Raw genomic sequence first — 11,543 nt, forward strand, 5'->3', positions numbered from 1 at the left:
AAGTCGAATTGATTCGGAAATACTTCAGTGGGCAGCTGGTTCCACATAGTGGTGGTGCGCGGCAGAAATTGCCTTAAGAATCGCTTAATTGTGGAACGACGGACGGCAAGGTGATACGGATGGTATTTTGTATTCTTGCCTTGGGGATATAATTGGAATCTCTTCGGAGTGTATGGCCTCCCCATTTCATCCTTTATCACCTGGTTAATAGGGGATTCTCGGAAGCGCTCCCAAAGTTGGTTTGATATATAGTTATATAAATTTACTAGCAGACCGGCCAAGCGTTGCTGTGGCTAAGGTTTTTGTTATATTACATAGAAGTAAACTATTCAAGGGAAATGGTAGGAGAACACCAGTCATGGGGACCACCATGCTTTATTGGTGGTTATGCCATTAAATTGTAGCTTATGTGAAACGTTGGTACTTTCAACACAGCGGCATCTGTTAGATTTGTGACTGTCAAATAATAAACAAATAATTTGCAATAAAATAATATTGCGGGTATAAATTGAGATCTAAGCTATCCTATCTTTTAAGTTTGATCAAACTGCACACGGTGTGCAAATTTGATTGAAATCGGTTTAGTAGTTCAGCAGTCCATAGCGGACAAACAACGTGACGCGTAGTTTATATATATTAAGATAATGCAGATATTAAAAGCTTTTTACGTCTCTATTACTTACAAAAGTATCAAATTAGACATGGAAGCTATACCTAACTCGGCGTAAATCTTGTAAAGTGATTATGTTAATCCGTTCTTTATCTTGTCTTCAAATAAATTTGATCAAGTGAATTTCTGAATGTTTCGTTTGAGAAGGTTTGTATTAATTTTTAAGCTGATCTCTTTTGAACCCACGTACTAATATTGTTGAACAATATAAAATTCACCTTAAAACCAGGCACATTTCCGAAAGGATTGGTCCCAAGTCAAGTCAAATCATTTATTTCAATTAGACCACCTAAAATGGCACTTTTGAACGTCAAAGAAGATTCTAGTTGCCCCTTCCAAAAGGTAGTTTCGTGTGGAGAAGAATGGGCAAGAAACTCCACACTTACTCTTTTAAAATAGGTTTACAATATTTGTTACATTTGTTAAATAATTATATGTGAAGACAATGTAGGTACTCTTAGAATAAACTACTATACTAAAAAAGTTATTATACATGTTCCTCACATATTTACAAATATCGAAACCGTAGAATATTAACATTAAAGAGTAATAAAAATAATAAAAAATAAACAAAACAGTGTGTGAGATACAATAAAATAATTACATTTGTAGCATTATAAATAAAAAAAAGGGTGCGTGTACTTATGTACGCGCGTAAGAAGTTATACTTCTTTGGCTTTCTTTATTTTTTTTAAATATAATTAATTAATAATTAATATTTAACGTAAACAATTTAATAATATTTAATATTTAGTATATTAATTAATATTAATAACAATTATTATTATTATTTATTATTTCTTATTTTATTATATTATTTATTCAATTTAATAACTTGGTATGTTTCATAACCTTTTAACTAAGTAACAATAGGTCTTTGTGAAAAAGCATTGCTAAATTTCTTTGAAAAAATTATAAAAACTCCTTTATTTGTTTAAAAGGTAAATGTCATTATTATGTTCATTCAAAATTCTTGGCATAGCTGCTAACTTCACGCATATTCTATTTCTTTTTACTTGTAGATTGTCTTATTCCCATCTCGCTCGCGCACGCTATAATCACACTGACAACTTTGTGTCACGGTGCGCGCGCAATCGTAAAATTGCACTCTCATCAATTTTTCATAACGCGCCTAAAGAAGTATAACTTTGCGTTGCGTAGAGACTCTGCATCTTCTACCGCATTTACCACGGAGAGTGTTAAAAGGAATTATTGGGATTAATACCTGCGGCTGAGTTTTATCATCAGACGTCGAGGCCAAATAAATTCCACCCGTATCATATATATATCATTTCGATTTTTCTTAATTTAATAGTATCTATCTTATAATACGTAGAAGGTGGATAAACAAGAGAGTGGCACAGAGCAGAGTGGAATGGTGGGATATTTTTTTAATGCCTCTGGCACGATTTGTGCGTTAGCCAGCGTAAAGTATAAGATCTTTATAATTCGTGCTTTTTGCCTTAGAAATTAGACCATGTCCTCCATGTACGGTTTAGGCACTCGCCCGGTACCGCACAACCCTCCCAAAGGCCGAGAACAAATTTAAATTAAAACTTGCCCTTGAACCGGTAATCGAACCCGGTACCCCTCACCTAGCTGCCACTTAATAAGACCGCTAGGCTATGAGGCCCCTAATCAACGGTATTAACATTAATATGTTTGACAGTTACGAATTCATGAACATTTTGAATTAGGTTTTTTTTCGATATTTCCGAATCAAATTGCTTCGTTGTTTTTGTACAATCAAAACACAACTTTGTTTCATATATTAAGATTTATTGTTGAATTTTGTAGTCCGTTCACGTTTTTATGTATTAATATTATAAGTTTATTTATTTATTTATTTACACTTCGTTGCTAAAACAAAGAAACACAATACATAAAAATTATAAGGGGTGCAACGGGCGGCCTTATCGCTAATAAGCGATCTCTTCCAGGCAACCCTAGTTAAAGAGAAAAACTAAAAAAAAAAAGAAACATGATGCGTGCGAGAAGTGCAGAACCAAATGTAATATAAAAAAAATTTATATTATATATATATATATATATATATATATATAGTACCTTAATCTAAAGTAATACAAAAAAAAATTAATAACAGACTAAAAACTTAAAAGCTATCATACAAATACATGAACAGCGAATAGTGATGTAGAAGGAAACATAAGAATTATACAAGTCACGATTGATCAGGATAGGATAAGGTTAAGAAATGATTATACAGAAGAGTTTTAAAAGATGACAGAGAGGTAGCCAATCGTACGGAGTCGGGCAGCGTATTCCACAACTTAATGGCGGAGATCGTAAATGAATTTCCTCAGAAGGATGAAGTGTGAGATGGAATTTCCAATAAACATCTATTAGAAGAGCGTAACATGTAGTTAGAAGGACCTAAGAATTTGAAGTGATTTTTGAGATAAGAAGGGGTTTTCGGATTGAAAAGAATTTAGTTTATGTGTGGGAATACTGGAAATGAAACAAATAAAACATAATAAACTTTTTTTAAAGTTTCATTGATTTTTAGTACGTTCCTAGAGTCTATTATTAACTAAGGAGTTTATAAGCCTAGCCTATATTGTCACTTTGAAAGATGGATGATTACAATAATTAAAATTTAGCCTCCAATATAAAAACATAAATTGGCTGATAATGGATTGACCATTGAATATCTTTAACATGGTATAATCATTCATGCTTTACCAAATGGCGCAGATACCAAATGAATCACCTACTAAGAAACTACAAACAAGGTTAGTGCATATTCTTCTCTCCATCCAGGTGGATAAGTAACTCTCAAAGTTCAGCCTAGCTATAGCATGCTTATATATGTTAACGTAAAATTGTAAACACCGTTAGATTGTAATCTATCTCGCGAGATTATAAACTGTCGAATGATTGTGAACCTCAGCTTACTGCTTACAATTTAACGTATTATTATTCGGTAGATTGTACTACACTAACTTAGTTATCATTCAAACTTCTTTGGTCAATTACAGATTAATTTTACTTTCCAACAATTTCATATAACTACCGAATAATAATACGTTAAATTGTAAGCAGTTCGTTGAGGTTCACAATCTTTCGACAGTTTATAATCTCGCGAGATAGATTACAATCTAACGGTGTTTACAATTTTACGGTGACATATATACCGAGGGATCCAACACGGCTGCGGGTGCCTGCATGTTGCACCGCGCTATACTCGAAAAATTGTTACGCCATGGCTGTGAGAATACCTATTTAATCACCTTCCTAAAATAATAGATCGCTGCTATATAATGTTTTCAAGGGGTGATTAGGTTTTTGAAGTCAAGGTGCTTCTATAGCGTAACTGAATATTTAGAACATAAGTTTAGAACATAAATTTAATAACGTATGATATGATATGTACAATAATATAATGATACAAATAATATAAAAACTGACCAATTCATATGACTAATAATGTAAAATGTAAAATTCCTTTAAATACAAATTTGCGCGCCATTGTGTGTGGCAGAATATGCGAACTTATGATTGTATCACCTGACACATTTTTGTACCATATTCTTGCAATAAATTATTATTATTATTATTATTATTATTAGCATAATCAAATTCTTACTTAGTACTGGTTCTGCGACCAAAAATGGCCGCCACTTCAATGTTTCTAGTAGGTATGGTCAATTAACATTGGTTCTAAAGGCCTGTTTTCACTTTGATTAGTGCGAGTGCAAGTGATAAGCCATAACCCAACCCGTGATAAGTAATTGAGGATGATTAGTGCAGGTGTGTAATGTCCAGTTATTGTTTTTGGCTCTGTTAAGTAAATTCAGCTGTCGATAGCCGTCGATCAGCAAGTTTGGACGAATTACTGAAAGAAACCGAAGAAGTTTTGGAAGCTGAACTTGCAAGATCAAAGTATGGGTTCGAAAATGAATTAATAGAAGATCCATTCATGGCGCAAGCTACCAACTCTATAAGGAATTCGCTGCTCTCGACACGACGGAATATTACTTTGCTCTCAGGTTGATCGAAGAGTCCTGCTGCCTGCACTCGCAAAAAATAGAACACGCTTCTAATCACTTTACTTTTTACTTACTTTTTTTACCGAGAGTTTTTTACGCCGGCTTTTTCTCTCGGCCTACACCCTCTGTCTTCTTTGCCGATGAGTAGGGATGCCTACAAATTCAAATTTAATGTCGTGGAATCAGTGATACATGTATCTTATATTCCATAATAAACATATTTTATTTTTATTTTACTACGCAGCCAACTCACCTGCACTAATCAGTCGCTGTCCACACTTGTTTTCTCCTAATCACTTGCACTAATCTCTAATGTAAGTGAATACAGGCCTTAACGGTGAAGGAAGAAATCCTGCACAACTTTGGATGCCTTAGATCCGAATAGAGGACTAGGAGTATGCCACTCATGCTGACGACTCATTGGTCTAGTGGCTAGTACCCCTGACTACGAATCCATGGGTCCTGGGTTCGATCCCCGGCTGAGACGAACATCGATGTGATGAGCATTTGGTGTTGTGCTTAGGTCTTGGGTGTTTAAATATGTATTTATGTGTCTATCTATCTATAATATGTATGTATATCCGTTGCCTAGTACCCATAACACAAGCTTCACCAGCTTAGCGTGGGACTAGGTCAATTGGTGTGAATTGTCTTTAAAAAAAAAAAATGGTAAATATTACTTTGACATCTGGGTAGATACATAGCTGCTAATTTGACCTTAGCTGGCTTTTTACTCGTTTAATTCCACCCTTATCACCTTGACGTCCGTCGTTCCACAACTGAGCGTTTGTAAGACAGTTTTTTCCGCGCACCTCTATGTGGAACCAGCTGCCTACTAATATATTACCGAAGTCTAGGGATGTGAAAAAAAAATCGTTTTTTATATATAAAATAATCGATTAATAATCGATTATTTTTATATGTAATTGAAAATCAATCATCGTCGATTTTTTATCTGACACCTCCCGACATTATGTCTGGTCTAGGGACATTATAACTATTAGGGATATTCGATATACATCGATGTTTACAATGCGATACATTGAATCCGATTCTTTGAAGATGTATTGATATACTCGATGTTTTTTTGTAAAACATCGAAAGGATGATAAAACCAGTTAATTTTGAAGTAAAATAATTTTATTCAGCAACACAAGACTACTTACAATTTAAAAGACAACAAAAATACTGCAATGTGCTACTGAAAAGGCAAACACTCAGCATTTATAAAATTTCACCTAAAATCTATCAAAACGAGTTTAAGTTAATTTCGGTTTTGATTATTCTTAAACGTTAATTTGTGTTTATAATTTCTATTGTTTATTTTTAATTAAAAAAAAACCATGAAAAATAAAGTATTTAGGGTTTATTTTGAAATTAATTCAATAATTAGGAAATAATCGATTAGTAAAAAAAATCGATTATTTATTAATCGATTTTTTATGCTACAAAAATAATCGATTAATAAAAAATCTATTTTTTATGCAGAATGTCACGTCCCTATACCGAACCAATACGACTTAGGGTCCTAGAAAAGAGCGTAACTATTCTTAAAAGGCCGGCACTTGCTAGCCTTCTGACAGTAAGTGTCCATTTGCAGTGGTATCACTTAAGATCAGGGGAGCTTCCTGCCCGTTCGCCCCCTGTTATCAAAATGCCTTGACCAGGTCTGCCAAAACTGATGGTTTTAATACCATCTGTGGCGTCTTTGATGAATAGTTTCCATGTTAAACCTAACACTATAAGCCACGACACAACCATAGCGCGATGCAGAAATCGCACAGCGCCATCTATTGGTGAATTTTATAACTAAAACACAATATTATTGTATTACGTTTGGACATAGCAATAAAGGTGATTATCACAAAGAACACAGGCGTCGGTAAGCTGCTCATGCCCAAGCTTTTATAACTCTTGTTTACTGACCAGTTACATAGTTTTATTTTTATTATGCCTCCTTTATTGTTGACACCCATTGTAATATAATTACCTATATATATTTACTAGCTGCCCCGCGAACTTAGTTTCACCGTAATGTGATTTTACTTAGCCAACCTTTTTAGTACATACCAACATGGAACATTTTGCTATGTTACCCCAGAGACTGTTCGGTTTTCTGGACTGAAAACTTATAAAGGTTTTCCTGTGAATTTTTCTCTATATAAACCTCAAAGTCACAAGATTTTAATTAACAAATAAAAAATTGGGGTTGATTGTAGAGGGGTGAAAATTAAGGGTTGATTGTATTTTTGTATGTTGTATCACATATAAATACAAACACTTTAAGTTCTCATGTCACGTGTTATTCCTATCTATAACATAATAAGTATCTGATCATCCTCATTTAAACATTTGTGATGTTTGAGAGCAAACATAAAATAAAAAGTAAATTATTATAATGAATAACCTTTTTATTAAAACTAAAGCGTTATAATATAGACATAGAGTTTTTTTTTTTTTAATGGCTCTGGCACGGTTTACACGGCCAGCGTCAAGTATGAGTTTTTTTTTATAATTCGTGCTTTTTGCCTTAGAAATTCGACCATGTCCTCCATGTACGGTTTAGGCACTCGCCCGGTACCGCACAACCCTCCCAAAGGCCGAGAACAAATTTAAATTAAATTAAAACTTGCCCTCGAACCGGGAATCGAACCCGGTACCCCTCACCTAGCTGCCACTTAATAAACACATAGAGTTTTCTTCGCAATTTTCATTTGACAATTGACAGAGTTCATTGACGTTTCTATGTAAAACGCAGATTAGGTTTTCGTATCTAGTAACACACAGTGTTATCTAGTTCAATACAAAAACTTAAAAGCTTCGTTAGTAGAATGAGTGACGTATGAGGTCGAAATTAACATTTTAATTGAGTTACGTTTTTGGCGTAAAGTCGCCAATCTCCCATGGTATATCATTTGACGTTTAATTGAACATGTGACAAGCGATTAATGAATATTTCAACATGCATATGTTACAATGTACTGTAGCATAAACACTATGGTATATAGATAGTATTTGATAGTTAGAAAACTAACCTGACTAGTTTTCACATATACACATAAATCACACCTTACACACGCTACTAGCTAGGGTCTGCATGGACACACTAAGGCTATGTTCAGATGGCAAAAACTTGACGCGCGACTAGACATTGTGTTATTTTCATACAACTGTTCACATGAGCGCGCGTTAACGGGCGTCAACGCGGCGCTCAGAGAAAAAGTCTCTAGACGCAGGTGATCGCGCGTTGACGCGCGCTTTGATATTAATGTAATGTCCGTTTGCTGTTCAGATGAGCGCGCGCTTTCATCGCGATCGCATGTAATTTTGTTAATTTTCGTAATTATATTTTGTTCTCGCATTTAAAATGAGTGAAATTGAAGATATTGACATCGACTTACTAATCGATGAAGTAGAAAAAAAGCCAGCAAGTTGGAATATGGCAAATTTGTATAAAAAATATAATATAATTTGTATTTTTTTTTTCAAAATTGGATGAACCCAATGTGTACGTTTTCTTTTTCTATATTTTTCTTTATAATATAACCACAAAATAATAGCCTCTTCCACGTCCATTTTCTACGTTCTACCGAACTAGACTGACGAGTACTCTCGCAACGCGTGTTAGCGCTCATCATCTGAACGCTCTTCAAATTTGATCGCGCGTTGACGCGCGTTAACGCGCGTTACATGTGAACATAGCCTAAAAGCGCTGTTTCCGGAAATAATCATAAGCCGCTTTGGAGCCATATTGTAGCCACCCAGATCTCCCGACTTAACCTTAGCTGACTTTTATTTAAGTGGTTATCTCAAAGCAAGAGTTTATGATACCCCTCTTACGAATTTTGGGCAGTTGACAATAGAATAACGACAGAAGTGAGAGCCATATCAGTTGACGTCTTGCGGCGTGTCTGTAAATTTGCTAGTCCGCTTTGAAGAGTGCATTCACCTTGAAGACATTTTGACGGTGTAATATTTCGTACATAAATCCGCACTAATAATTTACTGCAATTATAATATTACAAATACAATTTTTTTTTAATACTTTAGTTTAAAATCGGCACTGAGACACCCTTTATATCACTTTTTATTGAACGTCCTTAAATCTATGGTTAATTCTCGCTTTGAATACAAACTTTGTCACTATTTTGTTTCGGAGTCTTTTTTTTATGATTGGACAATTCACACCAATTGACCTAGTCCCACGCTAAGCTGGTGAAGCTTGTGTTATAAGTACTAGGCAACGCATATACATACATATTATACATAGATAGACCTAACATATATAAATACATATTTAAACACCCAAGACCTAAACACAACACCAAATGCTCATCACATCGATGTTTGTCGAACCCGGGACCATGGATTCGCAGTCAGAGGGGTACTAAACTAGACCAATAAGCCTAATACATATAAAAATATTATTAAAATAGTTTCTCCTAATATATATTAGCTCCTGTTATCTTCCTCCTAACTTATACCTAATGAACAGCTTGCCAGCCAGTGGACTGTGAAATATGTATTAAATGTCAGGAGTATATGTAGTGTAGTTGTGGCCTGTAATCACTTTGATTAGTGCGAGTGCAAGTGATTAGTAATTGAGGATGATTAGTGCAGGTGTGAAGTGCAAGTAGTGTCCAATTTTTGTTTAGTGACCCTGTTAAGTCAATTCAGATGTCGATAGCTGTCGATCAGCCAGTTTGGACGAACATCGAGAAGCGCGCTTGCAATTGGAAGAAGTACTGAAAGAATTATTAAACGCGGTGCTATCTGAAACCGAAGAAGTTTTGGAAGCTGCCCTGCGATTCTGTAACTCACTTTTCGAACTCACACAGCGGTTTTCGCATCGGCGTTCGCTCTCAAATCAGTCGTGAAGCAGTCATTTTAGTACGGGAGGTAGCAACGTTTGAAAAAAAAGAATTTTAGGTCAGCTGATTTTGTGATATTTCTTCCTTCTTGCACTTCCGGTTAGAGTCTGGGCAATCTGGCTGGCGGTAGCGGTTGCGTTCATTAGTGCGCATCCTATGACCTATCTGTCCAGGTAATAGTCCTGGATTTTAAAAGCATTTTAAGAAGCGTAATTTTTGATTTTTCCTTTTTAAATACGTCTACCTAACATACTTTTTTTATTGCCAGACATTTTTCGCGTTGCTAACTATGTGCCAGACGCGATTTTAAGTTTTATTTTTATAAAAATTTCAAAGCATTTTAGAATGTCTGTAATTTTTATTTTGTATGTCAGGTAGACGTATTTAAAAAGGAAAAATCAAAAATTACGCTTCTTAAAATGCTTTTAAAATCCAGGATTATTACCTGGACAGATAGGATGCGCACTAATGAACGCAACCGCTACCGCCAGCCAGATTGCCCAGACTCTAACCGGAAGTGCAAGAAGGAAGACATATCACAAAATCAGCTGACCTAAAATTCTTTCTCGAAAACGTTGCTACCTCCCGTACTATGATTTGGCATTCTGATAAACAATAAACTACAAGCTCCCTTTTCAGACTATTAAAAAGGTTTTAAACCTTTACAAGAGACATTTTGTCGTTGACTTTCTTAGAACTTTACATAAAATACTATCTTGTCATTTATATTAGGTATCACTAGCTGACCTTGCTAACTTCGTTCAGCCTAACAGTCTAATAATATCTAATAGTATATTATTTTAGGATTTCAGTAAGGTAATAATAGCATTAATACAACTTTTTTTGCAAATACAGAAATGTTTTATTGCTTGCCATTGCGAAAGAAAAATTACAGTTTTACACATTAGGCCTCTTCTCTCTAGCGCTAATATTGCGATACTGCATGTTAAAGCACTTTCTGATATACAACATTTTTTGATGAGGTAACACATGTCTTCGATCAAGATTAATCCCTGGTTATGCAATATGCATCTCCTCATTCATTTCAACTGACACGAATTCGATGTAAAATGGTGCGCAATTTTGTCAACAGATGGTTTGCATTCAAAAATTAATTAATTTATTTATTGTTATTCGATAACTTTGTTTTATATATTTAATAGATTAAGAGTTTACGCTACGGAAGCTTTAACCCTCAGTTTTAGTGACTGGTGTGTACTTAGGTACATTATTATTATTAATATATTATTAGTAATACGAGATATTTTTATTCTTTTCAGGTTACTGCATGCCTTAAATGTTATTACATCTATAAAACAGAGTAAACCTCCAACAAAGCCAAGTAGGGTTTCACAATTCTTTCAACCATTTAAAAATGATAGACTATTATTTTATACTTTTGTTACATTTTTAACTGTACTAGTTTTATACTTTTTAACAAAAGACTGGAAAGGAATCACCGCCCCCGAAGAAATTGATTTAGGATCGGTTAGAATTTTATCCCGTCATCACAGAAGACATACACGAAGGTGTCACGAATACTAGTTTCAAATGTAATTTTACTATAGCAAATTATAGTCTATAATATTTTATACTTGTTTAATTTTATTGGCAGAGACAATAGAATGATTTGCCGTCACAATATGGGCGTACAGTGGCCCTAGACAAGTATATTTGACGCAAGCATAACACGCTAATACGCAGTGTTGGCCTAATGGCTAGGGTATGCGACCCTTTAATCTATGGTCATGCGTTCGAACCACGGCTCAAACTCAAACTCAAAATAACTTATTTTATATAGGTAACAACGTAAGTACACTTATGAACGTCAACACAAAAAATAAATGTAAATTAATTCTAAATTTACACTTTGCAAGTCGAGGGAGTAGAGCGGGCAACAAGAACTGGCATGAAACTCTTTGCCACTCTTTTTAATCACCAAGTTTTGAGTCATACAAATTGTTTTAACTGGAGCAAATCAATTCCAAAGAT

At 34.6% G+C, this 11,543-nt stretch overlaps 1 long non-coding RNA gene across 1 annotated transcript; it reads left to right on the plus strand.

Annotated features, from left to right (window-relative positions):
- The first annotated feature begins 3,237 nt into the window (after positions 1 to 3,237).
- On the plus strand, positions 3,238 to 11,143 carry LOC125061821. The gene is made up of 2 exons (XR_007119088.1): positions 3,238 to 3,423; positions 10,832 to 11,143. It is a non-coding gene; the product is annotated as an uncharacterized LOC125061821 (long non-coding RNA).
- The last annotated feature ends 400 nt before the right edge of the window (positions 11,144 to 11,543 follow it).

Source organism: Pieris napi, chromosome 24 (genome assembly GCF_905475465.1).
Source record: "Pieris napi chromosome 24, ilPieNapi1.2, whole genome shotgun sequence".
Taxonomy (NCBI): Eukaryota; Metazoa; Arthropoda; class Insecta; order Lepidoptera; family Pieridae; genus Pieris; species Pieris napi.